Raw genomic sequence first — 21,085 nt, forward strand, 5'->3', positions numbered from 1 at the left:
TAACAGATTTTCTGGACACGACTTCGTAAGTAACATATCAGTAGTGCGGGACAATGGACCTACTTCTAGAGTAACTGGCTTAGATATCTCGTTTACAATAGGCTTTCCTGAAAATCCAAGGGAAACATTTCTAGACCCTGAGAGCGGAGCCCCTGGAACTTCGGCGTGACTGATGGTCGTCCTACTTGCCCCTGTATCAATCAGAAACTTTCTGTCTTTCCCTAGTACCTGACTATGAACATAGGGACCTTCTTGATCTACAGGAATCTCGATGAGAGGCAAGCCTACCTCCCTCTCTAGGCTGTTTCATGAATATGGCTGATACTCTGGATACTCGGACTGTGCATACTGGTACATCTGCTGTGTAACATGCTGTGTTGCAGCAATAGGCTGCGGTGCTGGAACTGTCTGTTGTGCATTCTGTGGCTGAGAAGTCTGTGAAACTTGTTCTTGTCTAGGCGGACGTGGTCTTTCTTTAGTTTTACCAGTGGCTATGTTATGTTTCAGAACTGCACACTCGTTTATGAAATGACCTGGCTGTTTACAATAATTGCATGTCCCTTTAACGGGAGCTGCAGGATGACTGGCCTGATTCGTACCCCTCTTCTGACTGTCTTGAGGAACAGATTGTGCAACTAGTACTTTCATTTTCGTGTCTTTCATACGTTTCCTTTCATGATCTTGCTCTTCTCTGATTCTATTCTGGTGATACTGAAGCATCTGTAACATCTGGGACGGGGTATTAGCTTGCCAGGTACTTTCGACTTTCAAAACTCGATTCTTAACTTGTGGACTAGAATTCTCAACTAATTTAGTAACAAAAAGATGAGGGTATGACTCGCTACTCGTCTTGAGGCCACTGTTTATAATAAAGCATTTCTCAAATCTAGAATAAAAATCACTAGTGTCTTCGTCTTGTTTCTGTTTACAGGCTGAGATTGCATCCCAGTCTTCCTTTTTAGTTGCTAATAATCTGGGCAAAACTTGTATTAACAGTTCTGGTAATTCCTTACATTTCTCTCCAAGACCGGTACCTGGTACTCGTATCTTATCTTCAGCTTCTAGAACTGCCCAATCGATCTTTTTCTCTCCCACCTCCCAATCTTTTTCCTTGAGTTTTTCGTATACCCCTGCGGGCAACAGGACCTTTAGCATTTTAATAATATCTGGATACGTGTATTCTCCCATACGGAGCATGTCTTTTAATTCTCGGTGGAACCCTGCTGGATCTTTGTCGTGACAGGGAATTAATTTCTTCATCTCTAAGAGTTCCATCTTTGTAATCGGAGTGTAAACAAACACTTGTTGCATTTCACCATCTGTTGTCCTGACTGGGTGTACTTCTCGTAACGGGTTCTGTCTGTCTATGTAAAACGGTTTACTTTCTGGAGGTGAGACATGAACAAAATGCGGGTTCAAGAACATACTATATTTGTGGCGCTGTTCTAGAATGATACTAATTAAATCGGTACCTAAACCTTTCCATCTATACTGGAGTAACTCGTTCAGGACATCATGTAACGGACCTGGATCAGAGTGTTGACCCTCATACAGAGTAATGAGGTGCTGGATCATATACATACCCACCAGTCGTTGCTCGGCTGGGGGCAATTTCAGAAACATTTGTGCCACTATTTCGTCTGGAAAAGTGGTAGAATCAGTAATCCATCGGACTGCTGATCGGACTAGTTCTTGTTCATGCATAGTACTCAACTTACTATAACCGATTCGTGATTTCAGAATTTGATCGGTAGCTTGAAATACTTGTTCTAGAGAACCTTGTTCTGGTGCTGGGTAATGAAAAGTTTTCTTGTAGTCTAGACGTGAATGTCGGTCGGAAAGTCTCGATTTTCCTACATACGCTATTCTGGCGGGATTCTCGTCCTCTACCTCTTCTGTAGAAGAGTCATTCTCTTTCTCGCTTACTTGTGCTGCTTTACGTTGTTCATGTAACTTTATTATTTCTTTACGGATTCTCTTGTACATACTCTCTATACTACTGATAGTTCTGTGTTTACCCTCGGCTATATTATCACTCCACCTTGTCAGGATTCTCATTTCGGCCGGATCTTTGGTCGGATAATCTTGTTCTCTTATTAAACAATTAATCAGAAACTTTAATAACATGAGCTGGATCTCAGCTTTCCTTTGAGACATGGCTTCACCAATACTTTCTGGATCATCCCCTGTACGGATGAAACGATATATTCTGTCTAGATCTTCTTTCATATTCGGTAGGGTATCCAAATACCCGGTCACCCGTCTTACACGGATGGAATATATAACTGTACTATCATCACCTGCAACTGGATCATAGCGGCATTCAGTAAGGGTTCGTCGGATATCTGCAACGGACTTATATTTGGGCGTACGCTGTAACGCACATTCATGTAACTCGACTAACGTTAAACGTTGGTGTGGTGGCGGGGTACCAGGAGGACCTCCTCCTGCGGCCCCTAAACTAGAATCGTCGACTGATACTCTTCGTGCTGGCAGAGTGGGAAATTGTAATGTAGGCTGGACCGGGGGTACCGTAACAGGTACTCCGGTGACTGGAGGAGCAGGATTTACATTATTTACAGGAGCTGGCGGAACAGGATTTGTATATTCTGGAACCGTGTCGTCCAAATAGGACGAAATAAAAATATCAGCTGCGGTCGGTTTGTGACGTAGCTTGGTCGGAACTAATGGTGGCGGAAAATTACTGGATGCCTCCGGGGTTGCTTTTGGCAAGCCCTCGGCAAGAAGAGGATACATACCCTTAATGAGGGCATTCCTCTGTCTGTCGGACTGTTCGTTTCTGACTCGTTCACCTATCTCGATTAATTCCCTTTCTTGGGCTCGTTCTAAGGATTCTCTACTTAATTCTGACTTTCTGATTTCTTTTTCGGTTCTTTTATGAGATTCTTTGCGCGATAACTCGATGGCATCTTTCTGTGACTGTCTGGATTTCTTTTTCCATAATGCTTCTTCTACTCGCATGATGCACTCGGCATCCCATGTACCCGATACGGGCCATCTATACTTTTCTTCTAACTGTTTGGTATACTCTACCCATAAATCTAGATATAATATGGCACTTATGCCATGCTTCTGATACATAAAATGACCTGGACTGTCCCTAGGCGGGACAGGAACTGCTTCTTCTAACAAACCTTTTCTAGTTCTTAACTGACGTAGTCTGGAAAATAACGGCATGACTGAACTGTAATCTGGACACAATTACAATACACAATGAACACGATAATTACACCACTCTCATACCACGACATTAAAATACATGAAGAACATTTAAAATAACAGTTCCGACAAAATACTACCTGGAATACGGAAAACAGAATACATGAATTTTCTCGAGAACAGAACTGACTAGAACAGAAACTAGATGCACTGCTGAAACAGTACGAAACTTACCGGTCTCATAAAGAGACACGTCAGGACCCGCATCCACCGAAGTGGACACTTCGTTTTGGGATCTGTGTACCACCAAACCCCTCGGACCAGAGACAATTAGATTGACCCTGTCTAGATACTACCCCAGCAACGGTACTCACCGGGCAGCAAGAACGGAAGGCCTCGGACTGGACTGGACTGCTTCGACGCCGGACGGACGAACTTCGGACTTCAGTTACGGGTGGGCCTCCGGATACCTCGGACCTTGGACTCTCGGCTTGGGCTCTGGTCGGGACTCGCCGCGTTCCTCCACCGCCTCGTCTGGATGCTGGACCGCCACCTCCGTCTCCTCCGTGGGCCTGAGGGATACTTGAAGCAGAAATATCTGCACGTGCACGGTATGGTTCCGTCACGGCTGCAGAGGGTCAGGGGGCCGGCGTGGCTTCACCGGCGCGTGGGGAAAGGGCAAGTCCCTATTCGGGCGCCATTATGTGGTATATAAATAAATAATACCGGATCTAGGTTTTACTGGACATAGTAATAACAGATAGCTCAATAAATAAGAGTCAAGATTCGAGGTAGTAGGAGTTTGCAGGTTTAATTCAGCATAAAGGACAGGAACAGGACAACCTGCACAGGAATAGGATGGCAGAGCCCTGCAGGGGGGACAGGGAATGAGCGCGCTGACTTTAATAACAATACACAAGCATATATACTAAAACAGTTGCATTGCAATACATATGATAGGCGGAGCAGTGGGTGTGGTCAATAGCAGTCGCGAAAGATAAGGGTGAAAGTAGGTGTAACAGGAGGCGTATACATAGACATGTGATGTAAACGTAACAGAATATGTCATAAATGGGGCGGAAACATGGAGGGGGCTACCTAAGGAGCCGGGACCTCTAACCTAATGGTGCGCGCAAACTGACAATGACGTGTTACTAGGAGAAGCTGGGGGCTATGACTTCTGTACTAGGAGCAGAGACTGAAGTCTGGAGAGTCAGGGCGACATGTACCTAACACTATCTAGTATCTGATGTTTAGAGAACATGTTGATATAAACTAAAAGTTATCGGGGTAAAGGCTAACAGACTCTAAGGCTGGTGCATGCATTATTCTACATGTAGTGCGTGATGAAGAATATTAAATGATCATAAATACAGTATTTCTCTTACATGGAGACGTAAAGGCTAGACTGTGACGGAAACTATTGATGCGATTCAGTAGCTTAGGAATGCAGAGAAGGAGGGCTGGACTGATAACTAGAATCATAACATACTCTTGGCAGACTAGCAGGCAGAGCCAGGCCGAGCCGGGCACTGTGAGGCAGGAAGTAAGTGAAGGGTCAGGAACACAGGTGGGGGCTGTATCGCTCCTCAGCGAGGGCTCAGGAGACAGGAGCTGAATCTGGTGTCCGGGCCCTTTTGGGGCCTAGAAACGGGGACTTTACAATGAAATAACGTGCACACTGGGAAACGTGGCAACGTAACTTTACATAGGCCTGATATTCGTAGTATTCACGAGAACTGGGAACTGGTATACTAGGGATGGACACAACTGTAATTGCGTCTTTAATCGATCATGGGGAATACATATGCATATTAATCATGCACACATAACATAAGATGGGGGACACGTAGGGACACAGAACATGGCAAAATTTACTTTTCCACACGGCCACGGTGTCCAACTTCCACCAGCGGGGCACAGGGTCTCCTAGAGCGTGGGTCCTGCTGCGATCTATGTAGGTTCTGCCAAGTGAGGGGATCAGATGTCCTGTTCAGGCCTTCAAAGGGTCTTGTGCGTGGCAGAGGTCAACCACACATACCTGCTTTTCTCCAGACTGTGCCTTCACCCCTCTGGGTCTTAGCGGGGCCGTAGGATGAGCATCGGGGTAACGCAGCCTTTGGTCTGCCCCAGTCCAGGGTGGCGTCAATGTCGTGCCCCAGGTGCCCCCTGATTAGGATGTTGATGTATGTGCGAGCTTCACTTCGCTCTACAGGCCACGGATCTGGTCCCCGCAAAGTTGGTAGGCCTTTGCGGCAGGACGCTACAGGCGATGGCTAGGGGGACCTCGTCTAGTCATCGCTCACTGTCCCAACCATTTGGCTCGCACTCCGATCGTGTGCCTCCTGTGCGCCTCGAGGCCTGGTGCCGTGGCGGGGAAGGGGTGTCACTGCATGGGGGAGGGTGTCTCTGCGCGCGCCAACCAGGCACCTCCCACCGGTGTTGTCGGTATTGTGTCTCCTGCAGGTACGTTGCAATAGGGTATGCGGCCTCTGTGGTGTTCCTGGATGTCGTCGTGCTGTCCCTGTCAGTGGGGGTCCTCTCCTGAGCAGGAATTTTGGCGACCACTGCAACGCTCTTACCTGCCCTCCTCAAGTGTTTTCCGCCTTCGGGTGGTCTTCGGATTCACGTAGGGAATGTTGACAGGTCTAGGGGACAGTGCCTGATGGGTCTCGCTATCGGTCCCGGCACAGACGCGGAAGCGCCCGGGCCTCACAGGGTGCCACCATTTTGAAACCTCAGCCGCAACCCCGTCAGAGCCTCCGGCGTCTTCATCCTCGCTTCCTTTTTCATTCCTTCGGAGTTGACCGGTGCCCCCTGCGGGTGCCACGGCTGTGCTGGCTTTTATCGCGTGTTGTAGTGGCTATGTGGCATATTAGAGTCGAATATAGCGGGCTGCCGCCATCTTGGCCTCCTTGGCCACGCCCCCATTAATACACTTAATATAATTTCCAATTAATCAATTAATAAAAATTGATTACCAATTAATAAAAATCAATTACCAATTATTAATTATTTAACATAAAATTAATTATCAATACCAATAGATAAAAATGAAATAATTACTTAATTACAATTAAATTAGTTCCCACCCTATTCCCCTATAAACCCTTAACCCGCTAGAGAACTAAAACGCAAAATTTATTTTAAAATAATTGCTAGCTCCAAATATTTACTAGTTCCTAAAAAAATGAATGAATATACTATTATTAAATTACTTCCCACTCTATTCCCTTATAAACCCACAATCCGCTACGGTACTAAAATGCATAATTTACTTAAAAAAATTATTACTAACTTCTAAAAATGTAATACATATATTTTAAAACTAGTACAATAATTAACAAAAGTTATAAAAACAAAAATATAAAATACATAATAAAATACATAACACTAATATTAATATCGATATTAGTAACACCGATTTTTTGCTATCGATATTACTTACTTCAATATTAACAAAAAAGATATTTCTTACCTTCGGGTCAATATTCTGGTCGTCGATAATCTTGATTTCGATATTCTGTCCCTCCGATATTTCCAACTCGATATTCTTGTAGGTCGAAATAAAAAACTCTATATTTAGACTGTTTACCGGGGGGGTCTCTACTCTCTGAGTAAAGGATTCCATCATCCCAGTACATCCTATGGGACCCACTAGCACTCCGAGCAGCCTCAGCAACAGCTTGTTGTCTGGGGGTTCAAGAGAAGGGTGGCTCAGCTGGTCCTGTCTCAGATCTGCCCCGAAAGGGCCCCCTGTCCCCAAGAACTCAACCTGATCAGGCTCAAGCTCCTCTGGGACCGTCCCTTCTTCAGGACTGAGATCATCTCCCTCAAGAGACTGATCTGGACTCTGAGTCAGGGGGGAAGACACTGCCTTACACCTACTGCTCCTTTTCTTGGAAGGTGCCTGGTCCATTTTTCCAGGATCCAGGACCTTTTCAGTGCATTACATTTTTGCATGTGACCTAGTCATAGGAAACACATCAGGGATGCCCAGCATTTCTGCATGAGTCTTAAGCTCTACTTCAGCCCATGCTGAAGTTTCTAAATCATTGCCCAACAAGCATTCAACAGGGAGGTCTGCACTTACCACAACCTTCTTAGGGCCATTTACCCCTCTCCAGGTAAAATTAACAACTGCCAAGGTATAGTCGGTCCTGACATTGCTAGCATTGGTCACTTGTACATCTCCCTAAGTATGATTTGCTCAGGACCCACAAGATCTTTTGTCACCTTGGTGACACTTGCTCCTGTGTCCCTGAATGCCAAGGCCTCTTTTCCATTTATCAAAGACTGCTTTTTGTATTTGCCCAGATTACTGGGGCTGACAAATAAGGAGCCCATATCCAGGCCTCCATCACAGATCAGTACAGCCTGAGTTGGAACTCTGACTAGGCCAGATTCCATCTCAGATGGCAGGGTTAACGCTACTATACCCTTATACTGAGTACCACCACTTGGAGCTGAACTAGGGGGAACATCAGTTGCCTTAGGGGCAGTGGTGGTGGAAGATTAGTCCTTGGACTTGTTACAGTCACTTGTCCAATGGGTCTTCTGTTTACAGTTATGACACCATTTTTTCTTCTTGCCTTTTCCCTCGTTTGGTTGTGACTCCCCACCAGTAGAAGATTTTTGGGACCCTTGAGAAGATTTCTGGTATTTACTCTTTTCCCCACCCTTGTCTGAGCATTTTGAATCTTGCTTCTTGGAGTCACCAACTTGGTTCTGAACCATCTGCCGTACCCTGGTTCTAACCCATTTGTCTGCCTTCTGACCCAATTCTTGGGGGGTGGTCAGATCAGAGTCCACGAGGTACTAATGCAACAACTGATTTTGACAATTTTTAAGGATCTGCTCCCTCATAATTAAATTGTACAATCCTTTAAAATCTCACACTTTACTGCCAAGTAACCAGCCTTCCAGAGCCTTAGTATCACAATCAAAAAAGTCTACCCAGTCTTGAGTCTGTGCCTTTTGGGTGTCTCTGAACTTAATCCTGTATTGTTCAGTGGTTAAGCCAAACCCATCAATCAGAGCACTCTTCAAGAATTTGTAATTATCAGTATCCTCTTCTGTAACAGTGAGGAGCTTGTCTCTAACTTTGTCTGTAAAGGAGAGGCACAAGATTGCTCCTGAGGGACCCTCTGTACTTTACAGGCCCTCGCAAGTGCAGTTATCCATTTGTGGATGTCATCCCCAGTCTGATAGGGAGGGACAATCTTGTTCAGGTTCCTATGTTCATGAGTATGTTCTCTACCTCTAGGGACACTGTTGCTGCCACCATGGGGCACTAGCCCTCACGTTTGTGAAGCTTTCTGAAGCTCCAGGGATTCCCTGTCTAAGGCTAACTGCTCTCTCTTGATTCTAAGCTTAGCTTTTTCAAACTCAAGCAGTCTACACTTTCTCTCATAGGAGGTCTCTCTTCTGTGAGAAGCTGAGGTCCTATAAGAGACAAATATCCCTACAGATGTACCAGAATGAGTAGATTCCTGTGAAGGAGATCTGGATCTTCTAGGCACACTGTGAACTCTTCCTGGTGGAGTGAAGAGAGGGCCACTGGGGTTATCTTATTCATCCACAGGGAAAATTGGATTGTCCAGTTTAGAATCATTATGATCCTCCTGGTCAGCTTCAGAGTCTAGCTCTTGGATGTTTTCATTTCCTAGCCTTTCTTCTTCTGCTAGCCTACCCAATCTGCCTGCCTCATCAGACCTTGGGGTCTTTCTGAGGTCATCTAAAAGCAATACCTCTATGAGGAGTTGAGCTCTAGGGTTTTTCATGGTCTTCAGTTGTCTAGAGGCACACATGTTCCTCAATTCTTGAAATGGGACATGGCCATACTTACTTAGCATTGTGCCACTGGCTTCAGCCCTTGAAGACAAACTAGTGTTATGTAGTGTAGGCACCTACCTAAGCTAGTGCGGCTACTAAACTCTCTCTTGAGTTGAAGAAAGGGTGTGCTAGACCCTTGACTTACCCAACTCTAAATTCAGTAGAACTTTCTTTATTCTAGACTTGTTTTTTATGTACCTAAGTACCTAAAGTGGTTTTCAGTTAGTCACTCAATGAGAGTATCTGGCAAAGCAATAGCAAGCTTGAATCCCATAGCTGTACACCAATGTGAGAAATTGACCTGGTTTATGCTATCCACTAGTTATAGTGGGCACCTTGCACCAGTCTAAACAACCCGTATTGATGATTAGGTTTAAGATGACCTTTATTGAAAGCTATCCTAATGGTAGCTATGGAGAGCAGCCTTCAGGCTAAGTCTTGAAGGAGAGTAAAGCAGCTTGGTTTACCAGATTATAACCTCTTGAATGACCAAATGAAAGGAGAACCACACAAATATAGATATTTATTACTAAGCACTCTCTGCTAACCTCTTTATGAGATTAGAGAACAATATACACAATATCAACACACTAGAATGTAAGTAAATAGCACAATAGACAATGGGCCCCAGGGGGAGACCATACCATATATTAGGAAAGTGGTATAAGAACCACAACTTGACAAGACACAAGGCCTAGAGCACGTAGATTCACTGGGACACCAAGGAACCACCCAAAGTAGTGACACAGTGGACGCACGGGTGATGCATGCAGTGTAAGAACACAGCCGCAAGCTCCATACAATCCCATGGGAAAGTTGCGGTTGGAATTTTGAAGATTATGGACACTTCGGAGAGGACTTGGAGCAAACCCTTTTAGACTTAGAAGGTTCTAAGGCCAGCATCCATGTGAGCACTGGAGTACTCATATTACCTCACCCAGGGAATGCCGGGTGCATAGGTGTCAAATGGTGTCGGAAATTGTCCCTGTTTTCAATGGCGGGTCGCTACAAAGTGCTGCTGCAGTGGAAAGGAAAATTATCCGGTGTGATCCAAGCCTGGATCAGAGATGGGAAGAACCTGAAAGCAGAGGGGACAGAGTCTGGGTCACTTCGGGGTGACCAGGGGCACAGTACACCAATGCCCACCATTGTTGGGTGTTTCAGGTGTGATGAGGTGAAGCTTCAAGTAGTTGCAAACCGGACAAAAGTGTCTTTGTTGCCTGCCTTGCATTGGAGTAACTCCTTTTGTGCAAGGGAGATTCTTTGGTCATCCAACAAAGTGTAGATAGTTGAAGTTCTGGGATTCTGTAACAGAGTTTCCTCCAGGTAAATCTAAAGTCCTGTAGTCAGGGGTTCCTACCGTATGCTAAAGGAAGGGGTGGGACAAGGTCTGGAGACCCACCTATGTCATGTCCTTTGTCCAGTTTCACACCAGAGCAGGGGCTGAGTGCCCCGGCAGCCGGTTTGAGCTGGACTATGCACAGGGACACCAAATGTGCCCCCAGTGCAGACATCAAAGCACACTTGGAGTGCACCCACCTAACCTCAATACACTAAAGCCCCTCTGGGAGGTGGTCACAACTCCCTGTGACAGGAAAACTATTGCCCAGCCTCCCCTGCTGGAGTTTTGTCGAGCAGCAGGAGGGTAGACGTGTGTCTGTGGGTGTCAGCATCCATCTTGTGATGCCACGGTTCTCTTAAGCTGGTACCGGTAGTCTCATGTCTCCCTCTAGGAGGGTGGAATCATACCGCCCCCGCCAGTACTGGTGGGGAGGTATGATTCCAAGGTGTTTGACACCAAATACGACATGTTTCCTTGCAGCCATTTCAAAGTTAGCATTTACCACAAGGTTATAATGCACTTAAGAGTATTTGGTTTGGCTGCATCACAGAACAACCCCGGAGAATAGATTCTGAAGGCTGCAGAGGGGCCCTGCTCATGCATGGGCACCCTCTCACATAAAACCCAGCACCCTGCCTTCAGTATTGAAAATGCCTGCCAAAGGGGTGACTAATAGGTATACATGTGCAGTAATAAGGTAGATATAGTGAACATATATCTAAGTAAGTGGTGCTTGCACCACCTTAAAATGGGTTACAGTAGCAGACCTGTGGTATCAATTTGAGTGTCCTCTCAGGGGTGGCACAATACATGCTGCAGACCCTAGGAGGCCCCTGGCGTACCCATACCCTGAGTATATAGTACACCATATACTAGGGACTTATAAGGGCACCCCAGAATCCAATCTGGAGTGTTCCTAAAGTACATGCAATCAGTTTAAAGGAGAACGCAGCTAGGCTGGGGTCTTGAATAGCCGGATCCCAGCCAGACTAAGTCGAAAACAGTGAAACATCAGCAAAGATTGGGGGTAACTATAAGAAGCAGATCTTACTCTCCTACACCCCCCCCAACGTAAGGAAATGAAACTAACCTTGACCAGTTGAGTCTTCATGTTCTAAGTAGAAATATCCGGATTGTCCATCTGCATTGGCATGGTTACTCCCAGGTCTTTGTTACACTGTATAGTCCAGCCCCTGTAGGGAAATGGACCACTTCAAAAGTTTGGGTTTTTCATCCTTCATCTGTTTCAGACGTGGTCAGTCTGAACAATGAAGTGAGTGCCAAACAAGTATGGCCTCAGCTTCTTCAGAGCCGGAACCACAGCAAAGGCCTCCCTCTCAATGGCTGACCAAAGTCTCTCTCTGAGGTCAGCTTTCTGCTAATAAAAGCTACTGACTGATCCTGACCTTCATCATTCAATTGTGATAACACAGCCCCTACCCTCAACTCAGATGCATCTGTTTGGACAATGAATTCTTTGGAGTACTGTTAGGACTTTGCAGAATGGGAGCAGTGCCCATGGCCTGCTTCAGGCCATCAAATGTCTTTTGAAAGGTAACTGTTCACTGAACTTTCTTTGGAATTCTTGTGAGAAAGTGGCTCTATATATACTGGACAAAAGTAAGGTACAGTGTGTATAGAGACCACAAACCCCGGAGGTATAACAGAGGTTAAAGTCAGGGCTGACCTTACTCTCAAAAGTGGTAGCATGGTCGAGCAGTAAGGAAGTACCAGAGAACAGTGTAAAGCATTTGTTGTACACACTCAGTCAGCAAAATGTTTCACCCACTCAAGGACTGAACTCCAGGCCAATTGTTTTTATAACAAAAGATATAGTCATTTTATTTTTAGAACCAACAGGTATCAAAATATACTTTTCTAAATTATGAGTGATCTCAGGTAAGTACTTTGCAGAAAGGTAATAACTTTGTAAACACAATAGGTACAGGGGTTGCAGCAGGCAACACAATTCTAAACACAATTTAATATTGATCTCAATGAGTTTTTCTACAAAAATGCAGTTATTTACTTTGTAGATTACTTTTGCATTCCAGGACTGGATCCTAGATTCAGTCCTGGGGTGTAAGCTGAAAACAGTTTAGTAAAAACTTTTTGGTTATTGCAATGCTTTTTAAGGAATATAAAGGTATTTCAAAAGTTCACACTTAGAAACTTTTCAGTGAAAATCTAGCAATGTTATCCAATTGGAGAAAATTCAGGTTACAGGTAAAGTACGTTCTCGTTACTTTTGTAATCCAGTACTGGGCTCCTAGGTCCATCACTGGTATCTCTACCTAAGACAGGTAAGTGATTATGTTTCAGTAGTTGGTATGATTTTTTTTTTATTTATTGATTTTTTTCCAAAAACCTTTATTAAGGAACAAAATCATGGCAGAGACAGTACACCGTGCAAATCCACATCTCTCATCAGCAAAATACAGTTCAAGTCAGTCATTTAGTTACAGGTAGATTATATTTACAGCAACTTGGTAAACCAGGAATGTTGAAACACAGCTCCTCTGTACCAGGGGCACATCCCCCTAAGGGGAGCACACATGAAATGGCAGCATCAGTGGGAATACTAAAACAGCTGGGGCGCTAATGGAAAAGGGGGGGCGGTCACTGACCAGCGCCGGCGGCCGCTGCGGACCCAGGGCCGGCGGAGAGCGCAGGAGAGGCAGCGCCGCTGGGGTGGGATCGGTAGAGGAGATAGGCGACCAGGGGGCCCCAAATATCGACAGGTCAAGATCTGGTAGGCAATGAGTCCCAGAACTTCGATAGGAGAGTCTGGCACCGAGAGGCATCCTCCAACCAATTCTCGACTTTAGGAGCAGGCCGCCGACCCCAACACATGGCCACCCTGCGTCTGGCAAGGACCAGCAGCATCAAGATCTGACACGGAGAGGCGTCAGGGCAAAATTTAACGAAGCCGAGAAGGTACAGGGGTGGATCGGGATGCACTGCAGCGCCTGTGATGTCAGAAATGGTGGAAAACACCGCCCACCAGAACTCAGAGACCTTAGGGCAGAGCCTCACTAATTAGGCAAAATCCGCGGCAGGAGCAGCACAACACACACAACTATCCCCAGGAGTAAGCCAGAGCCAGTGGAGCTGTACCGGGGTGCGGTACAACCTATGCAAGTACTTGAAATGAATCAGGTGGAGACGGTAATTCTGTCACAGCTTTTTTGTTTGATTACATTATTAAAGCCAGTCAGCCTCTGAAATAGCAATACCGAGGTCCACACTCCATGCCTCCCGCGCACGATCGGAGGAAATGGAGGCTGACACTAGGGAAAGAGCGTACAGTTTGGTGACTAACTTGTGCGGTGACGGGGAAGTATATATGAAGTCCAAAGCCGGAATGGTAGGTGGGGGCTGAGGAATGTGGGGTGCAACTTCCGGCAAGTGTCGCGCAGCTGATAAAATAGAAGCGTGTCCTGCAACCCTGATGAGTCTGGGGGAGAGTAAAAGGAGTTCTCTGGGTAAAGATCCGCCACCGTCATCAAACCCAATCGCGACGCGTGTCGGGACATGCTGGAAGACTGAAGTGAGGGGAAGTCTGGGTGGTTTACAATTTGCATGGAGTTGGCAGAGAGTAGAGGAAAATCAGAAAGCCAAAGAGGGCAAGATCAGGCCCACCGTAGCGTCTTGACAGTGTCAACCTCTGCCCGAGGGCGCAACGCAGGTGCGAACAGAGCAGTGGACAAGGGCCAAGGAGAAGCCACATTGGTCTCAACTGCGATGTGGGGCTGATATGGGGTGGGGTGAATCCAAAGTGCAGGAAATTGGCCTTGGCGCATAAGGCATAGATCCTGAAATCAGGCGCGCCCATCCCGCCAGCAGACATAGGGAGAGTGAGGATATCATAAGCCACTCCAGGTTGTTTACCCGCCCAAACAAGCGAGATGACTAGAGAGCGCATTTTGCCAAAGAAATGAGAACTGAGGGGTATGGGGATGTTTAAGAAGAGATAAAGGAATTTAGGAAGGACCACCATTTTGGGTATTGCGATGCGGCCCACCAGAGATAGAGGCAGACGGCTCCACAATGGGATTCTGGATTCAAGCCAGTCCACCGCCCGCCCGAAGTTTGACATCCAAAGTTCGTCCAAAACCCTACTTAACCAGATACCCAAGTAGCGCGTGGGGCCGGATGCCCACACTAATGGAAAATCAGGTGGGGATGGTACAGTGGCATCAGTCAAGGGGAATAGAACAGACTTGCTCCAGTTTACCTAGTTGCGCAAGAGCCTGCTAAAACATATTATTTCCCGGACCAGGGGGCTGAGGTTTTCCTGAGGATGCGGACATATAGGGTGACATGGTCCGTGTACATTGAGACGAGTAGGGAGCAGGACGAGAATCCAATACCCCTGTGAGTGTGATGCTGCCGAAGCCTGGCGGCCAGGAGCTCCATCTCGATGGTAAAAAGCATGGGCAATAACGGGCACCCCTGGCGCGTGCCATGGGCAATACTGATGGGGTCGGAAACCTGACCATTAATGCAGAGACGTGCCGATGGATTGGTGTAGAGGAGTTTAACCTTACGCAGAAAGATGTCACGGAAACACATACGCGGTAGGATGTAAAATAAGAAGGGCCACTCCAGCGTATCGAACGCCTTAGTAGCCTCGAGAAGGGCAGCCACTGCCGGCAGATTCGGATTAATTTGATGCAAGATTGAGAAAATGGTACGAAGGTTATATGAGGTTGCCCTACCAGGAATGAAAACAGATTGATCAGGGAGAACGATGGTGGGCATTAGTAGAAGAAGACGGGAGGGGATCAATTTAGCAAAGATCTTGTTATCTATGTTTATAAGGGAAAGAGGGCGGTAGGAGTAGCCTCGGTAGGCAGGCTTGTCAGGTTTGAGAAGCAAGGTTATCAGCGCCTCACGCAAAGATGGCGGGAATAGACTGGTGTCAAAAGACTCATTGTACATGGCCGCCAGATGCAGTTCCAGGATGTCAGCGAACGTTTTGTAGAAAGAGGCTGGCATGCCATCAAGGCCAGGGGCCTTGTCACCAGGAAGGCTATTGATGGCTGCGAGTATTTCTTCCCTGGAAAACGGTTCATCAAGGAATTTTTGATCATAGTCCTCGACCCAGATGAGGGCAATGGACTCAAAGTATTGATCAAACTCCTCCTGTGGCAAAGGAGCACCGGGGGAGTAGAGATGTGAATAAAAATTGAGAAAACTGGATTTTATATCCTCCGGGGAGGTTGTCCTATCCGGGCCCCTGTCACTGAGGGCTGTTATATAGGAGGCAGCTCGCAGTGGGCAGAGAAGGTTAGCTAGAGTGTGCCCCGGGTGGTCCCCATACCCGAAGCGGCACGCCCGACCCTCTCTGCCCAGAAAGGATAGCTCACAGTCAGTTTCATCCGAGAATTCGGTATGCTTTTGGCGTAGCAGTGCCAACGTCTCAGGGCTAGGGCACGTCGCCTGAGAGGCATCCAGGTCTCTAATTTCCCCCTCGAGCTTAGCCAGGGTGGAGCGAATAGAGCGGAGGACGCCACCTGTTTAGAAAGATATTCGCCCCGAATGACGGCCTTGAAACCCTCCCATAGGGTGGAGGCGGAATCAACAGAACCCCTGTTTAACTCAAAATAGTTGGTGATCGCAGTATGAATGTCCGCACAGAACACATAGTCCCAAAGGGCATTGGGTGGAAGACGCCAAGTGAAGGCCCGTCGCGGGGAGTGAGGAGGTTGAAGACGAATCTGGACCAGTGCATGATCGGAGAAGGTGCGAGCCATGTGCACTGCATCGGTGAGCCAGGACAAGACATCCAGCGAGGTCAGCCAGAGATCAATTTGCGACCAACAGCCACTCGCACCAGTGACACAGGTGACTTCACGAGCATCAGGACGGAGGTGGCGCCAGGCACCATAGAGAGCGTTGTCAGTTAGAATAGACATAAGAGCTGCTGCTGCACGCGGATGGGACGTGTAAGAGCCCGAGCAATCCAGGGTAGCTGAAAGAGTAGCATTGAAATCCACACCCCAAACCACCACCGCAGGGCAACAGGAGGAAATGAGGTGCCAAACGTGATTAAAAAATTCCGGGTCATCGGAGTTGGGGCCGTAAACCACGGCAATTGTGACAGGCTGGGCCAATAGTAAACCATAGAGGATCGCAAGGCCCCGGCGCAGCAGAATTGAGACGCCCCTGGCATACGACGAGTACGTTGAAGATTGGGATTCCCCCCAATAGCTAGATTGGAGTCTGGAGACAGATCCGTGCAACAGGTGCGTCTCCTGTAAGAGGCATATATCCACTTTGTGGCACTGTAGGTGTGAATGGCCTTGTGGTGATCACTCAGGCCCCGCACATTTCAAGTCCAGCAGACGATGTCAGCAATGGTCAGTCAGGTCAGGGTGCGGCACTTTGCGGCACGGATGGCAAAGTACGCAACTAGCATGGCACACACATGGAGCAAGGGAGTCAGAGGGTGGCAGGGAACTGCACGGGTAGGGAGCAGTGCAGGCAGATAGAAACAGCTCTCGATGGAATACCACACACAGGGCAATGCAGGAGAGGCGTGCGAGCATCTGACTGGCAGGTGAGGCTCAGAGGGCAGAGCGCTCTGGCATGCTGCGAGAGCGCCCCACAGTCCAGTCCACAGGGAGGCGCAGGCCATAGAGGGAGGGAAGGACCAATGAGTGTAAACAGGGCAGATCGGAGATCACAGTGCTGTGTTAAAATACAAACAAGGCAGATTGTGGACTGAAATTGGCTTGCAGTGAAGCTATGCAGGAAGCACAATGCAGTGTCAAGAACCAAGCAGCGTAAGCAAATAATGAGGATAGTGGTGGACTCGAGTCAATAAGAGGCGTGGAGCACAGTGCAGTGTTGTGGTCATAACTTGTGGGAACAAAACATAGCAAACATAATGCAGCAAAGTGAAGCCACCGACCCAAAGAAGAGACAACAAACCCCAAGGGGGGCCCCCCACCCCGTCCCAACCCGACCAACCCAGACAAATAAATCTCAGCAACCCCACACCCACTCCAACCCTACAAATAGGCTGATTAACCCACCCACCCCACCCCAGGAACCCACACCTGGGAAAGGGAGAAACGTCAGGCAGAGAGGGAATCATCCCATGAGGGCATGGCAGGGCTCGGCGGACACCCCCGCTATGGAGCAGGGTGGCCAAGCTAAAATCAGTTTAGGAATCCCTTCAGAAAATGAGTAGGTAATGAAGCAGTAGTGGCTGCACAATCAATCATTGTCACTGAGGCGGTCAGCAGCTTTCAGCTGAGATTTTAGTGGGGGGAGCAGGCCTCCTTGTTCAGTTGCTTAGCAAAAGCTTGGGCAACTCCTGGACTTCATGCTTCTGCAGGATGCGCATGGCGGGGAGGAATTCTCTTTGGGCGGCCTGGAAAGTGAGGGTATAGTCCGGGTAAAAGGAAAGTGTGTTACCTTGGTGATTGATGGCACCCCTATCCCGTGCAGCATGAAGAATGGTGTCCATGTCCCGATAGTTCAAAATTTTGGCAATGATGGGGCGGGGACGGAGCTGAGACCGGGCGTGGACCCAGAGACCGGTGGGCCCGCTCGACGATAAACGCCGGGGAGAGGACATCGCCGAAGATCTCCCTGACTGCCTGTTCCACAAAGTCCTCCATCCTGGAAATGTTGGTGGACTCCGGGAGTCCCATGATGCGGGGGTTGCTCCGGCAGGAGCGAGCCTCCAAATCCTCAATTTTTTCCCGGATTACTGCTAGGATCTTGTCCATCTTGAGTAGCTTCTGACGGTCCTGGGTGGCCGCATCTTCAGCGTCCAACACCCTGGACCCGACGTGGAGTAACCGATTGTTGTGGGAGTCCACGCGGGCCTTAACCATGTCCAAGCGGGCAGAGACTTGGTCCAACTGAGTCGCAATACCAGTCACGGTAATTTTAACATCCAGCATAATTGCCTTGAGGTCATCCTCACGATTCGGTGGGGCGTCCATGGTGGTAGAAGAGCCGGCACCCTCCGATCCAGCAATGTCCTGCCTAGCAGACCGTCGGAGTTCGAATGCAATCTTGGGTTGCTTACGATCTGTGTTCCACATGATGGGGGGGCCAGTAGGAAAGAGATAGACCCCCATGGGGCAAAAGGCAATCAAACCAGATCCGCAGTCCCCAATCGCCGGCTGCCGACAGTGCGTGGCTTTTGAGGGGCAGACAGAGTCCCCGCACTCAGGGCCGCTGGACCCCGCGGAAAAACCTCCCGAGCAATGGAGGCGGTAGCGGGCCCACAGGAAGAAGATGGCAGGGGACCAGCAGAGTCACGCAGCAGCAGGCAGATGGGAGACTCAAGCGGAGAAATCAGCAGGCAACAAACATGCAATCCACAGGTAGAGCCCTAGACCAGAGTGGTCGCAAAGTAGGAGGATGCAGCCAGGCGAGCCACCAACGCAATTGAGGGCGGGGTCCAGAAGGCCTTTCCGCCCGCTTCAGGCTGCCATCTCAGGCCCCAGCATCCAGCAATCAGCTATGGCGCCCAGCATACCACAGTTCCCAAGGAGCCAAGCCAGGAAGGAACCACCAGATGACAAAGCAGGAGGGCACCAGGGGTTACAGGTCGCCCCGAAGCGCAGATGTGCCCAGCAGCGTCAAGGTAGGTGCACCACAATGGGCCTCACACCCACGGAGGCCAAGGCGGTAGTGCTGAAGCAGTGGTTAAGCAAACAAGAGGGGGCCACAGTGCCCGGACCGGGGCACCCCCAGGGGAGCTCCACCAACGCGGCCCCGGGAGCAGCATTGCACAGATAATGTAAGTGCAGAGGCAGGCACTCCAGACCCCCGCGGTGCCCTCCCGGGCAGGAGAAAACAGAAAGGAGGGCAGTGGCTGGGCCCAGACACGGCAGTAGAGTGATCCCGGGCCCTCAGTGCACCAGGGCCCGGCAATGGTGATGCAGAACCATGGCCGCACCCGCACCCTGAGGCAAAGCAACGGCAAAATAGGAGGGGAGTGCGCCAGCTCAACAGGGGCCGAATCGGCCGAGAGTCACCAATACCCTGACAGCGGAGCCGCCCAGATGATGCAGATGTGGGGGCGGACACTCCAGGCCCCCGCGCCATCCTCCCTGGCAGAATAAATGGAGGCAGGCAGCAGGGCTTAGACACGGCAGAAATCTTGGGCCCTCAGCACACAAGGACCCGGCGGTAGTAGTGTGGCCCACAGGCGGGGCCCGCACCACGAGAGAGAGCAGCAGCCAGAGGAGAAGGGGAGCACACCAGCCAAACAGGGGCCAGGCCGGCGGGGAGGTGCGGGGGCCCCGATGCTCACCTCACCAGACCCAGGTACTAGCACCAGCAGAGGCCGGTGGAACTAGAGGCGCCAATGCATCGGCACCCACCCCGCAGCACTCCGGCCGGGCGGAACAGCCCTCGGGCCGCCTACCCCGCCGGCAGAACCAGAGAGGCTGCGCAACTCAGCCAAAAGCAGGAGACGTCTCCACAAGAGCAGGCCACGGCCGTGGGCAGCAGCAGGTGGCAGAGAGGAAGGCCGAGCCTTGAGGCACAGGAACCAGGCCTGGCAACCGCACCGGATGGCCGCTCTCCACCTAGGAGTTGAGCTGGAGGGCGGCAGAGCCGTCTAACAGCGCCTCATTTCGTGGGAATCACAGGAGCAGCATGGATGTGCCGATCAGGTAGGGATTCAGTCTGGATGTTGCCGGATTGTCGAGCTTGGCTGGCAGAGCACACTCAGAGTGCGGCCATCTTGCAACCGGCGAAGCCACGCCCCCCCTAGTTGGTATGATTTTTAAGGAATATTTCAAGTTTTCCAAGTAGACACTTAGAAGAAATTTCACAGAAAAGCAGACAATGGATTCCTATGGAGAAAATTCAGATTTCTTGCTAACCCGGCTAGGATTACTTTTGCAGTTCAGTACTGGGCTACAAGGTACAATCGTGGCTTCTCTCCTGATCACAGGTGAGTACTTCGGAATTCAGTATTCGGCTGATTTTATAGGAATATTTTAGTGTTTCAAAACTTCACACTTAGAAGATTTTTCGATTCAAACCAGTCAATGCTATCCTATGGCAGGAAAGTCAGTTATCGGTTTCCAGGTGAGTACTCGACCAGTGAAGTTAAGGTTCTGGGCATACACTCAGGGGTCCCCCAGGGTCAGGTAGGTACAGTTGGTACACCCTCAGCGGCACAGGGGCAGCCGGGTGCAGAGGTAGTTAGACCCAATGTTATCCAATGAGAGGCAGGGGGCCTTCGGTTGGTGGCTGCTGGCTAGCAGGCCAAGTGGCTGTGGGAGCTGGGCTCCTGGTCATTTCTTCAGGGCAAATGGGGAATTAGGATAGGACACAGGGTGCACGGCCAGAGGCACTTGAGCGGCTGGGTGCAGGGTGCTTTTGAGCCATCAAGCGCTCAATGTTATTCAATGGGAAAGGTAAAAAGGGAACAAAGGCTGCAGACTCGGGGACGGTGATTCTTCAAGTGCAACCACCACTTCGAGAGGTAGGTTGGAATCTTGGAGCAGAGGTACTTTCCCCAAAGGAAGGCACAGGGGGCCACAGGGCACCGGGTGCAGGGGAGTCTTTGGGTGTTGGGAAATCTTACCCTTGGCTGGTCGTGGTTGGAGGTGTCCCTGTTTCTGAGGCTGCAGGCGTTGTCTGGTTTGTCAAGGAGGGTCTTTGGGCACTGGACTTTGGGTCCCAGTCGCCGGGGGGATGTCCTCATGGTCTTGGATTACTCGCACACGGGCCGGGTTCGGC

This window comes from Lissotriton helveticus, chromosome 6, assembly GCF_964261635.1.
Source record: "Lissotriton helveticus chromosome 6, aLisHel1.1, whole genome shotgun sequence".
Taxonomy (NCBI): Eukaryota; Metazoa; Chordata; class Amphibia; order Caudata; family Salamandridae; genus Lissotriton; species Lissotriton helveticus.